Raw genomic sequence first — 1177 nt, 5'->3', positions numbered from 1 at the left:
TGTTCGTGAATAGATAAGATCCCTAAAGTTGCAAAGACTAAAGTCTCAAACCCAAAGAGATATTCTGTATAAAAGTTAAGACTGGTCCACGCCCTCCTTGAATGCCTCGTTTAAACACGCCCCCACATGTCTACGTCAAGGTGTGGGAAGATTTGCATTACGCCGCCCAAATGTTCACGCAAAGAAAGAAGGCATAACTTTATTGTTGCTGCCACCGCCGCCGCCATGTTGTGAAGACGCTGTGTGTTTCATTGCAAAAGCGAAAATACTTTATTTGGCCTTTTTTTTAAAAGAGGACACAACTAGAAATCAGTGGTTAAGTTGTATTTACAACACTGTTCCAGAACAGTTCAACCCAAATATTCAGATGTGTGCAGCGCATTTTATGGAGGACTGGAGAAACAATAATGTACAGTATGTGAAAAGTAATGTGTGTTTTTAACCTTAAACTGCATACACACATTTCATTACACCAAATACACAAAATAATGCTATTTTTAGCAACATCATATGACCCCTTTAACTATATGATGTAAATATGAGACAAAAAATCAAACAGAGGCATATTTGCCCCATATCTGGGATTTTAGGGACATTCTAACTATGTTCTCTAGGCTCCATCACACAGTGAGTTGTTGCCCTGCATCATATTTGTCATCAATCAACTGTATGAAATGTCAAATGACCCACATAGGTCTGCGGTGGGGCAAATGCGTTAAATGTGTTAATAAGTGTAACGCGTTATTTTTCACCGTAATTAATTAATCTAATTAACACGTTAAATTACCAGCCCTAAAAATAATAATATTATTATCATTTTAATGAGGCTCTTTCTCGCTACATTTTGATATCTAGACAGTTGTATAACTTTTATTTTTTATTTAGAAAATAAAATCACGCTCATCAAAGCAGCCATGTATTCAAAGTCACTGTATGCATGAATTGTATTTTAATGTATTTTTGATTAAATTAATAGATCCAGGCAAGAAAAGGGACATAATTCCAATATATACTCTGTACAAAACAATAATCTCTGGACCATAGAAACCACAGACTCTGAAATGAACTATTATATCCTATTATATCACTCAAATGTAGCAATGTTGTAGGTATAAATATCTTTTTGTAAACATAACCATGACAACTATTATTTTTTGGCTTCTTTGGAAGGTGTAGC

At 34.8% G+C, this 1177-nt stretch overlaps 1 protein-coding gene across 1 annotated transcript in view; it reads left to right on the top strand.

Moving 5' to 3' along the window:
• The window catches only part of LOC107702328 (zeta-sarcoglycan-like), a 189711-nt gene that overhangs the window by 96441 nt on the left and 92093 nt on the right, over positions 1–1177 (top strand). The gene's annotated exons all lie outside the window — the stretch shown is intronic.

This window comes from Sinocyclocheilus anshuiensis, unplaced genomic scaffold (assembly GCF_001515605.1).
Source record: "Sinocyclocheilus anshuiensis isolate Anshui unplaced genomic scaffold, SAMN03320099.WGS_v1.1 scaffold86, whole genome shotgun sequence".
NCBI lineage: Eukaryota > Metazoa > Chordata > Actinopteri > Cypriniformes > Cyprinidae > Sinocyclocheilus > Sinocyclocheilus anshuiensis.
Note: the sequence above shows the minus strand (reverse complement) of the source record. Positions and strands in the feature narration are given on the sequence as shown.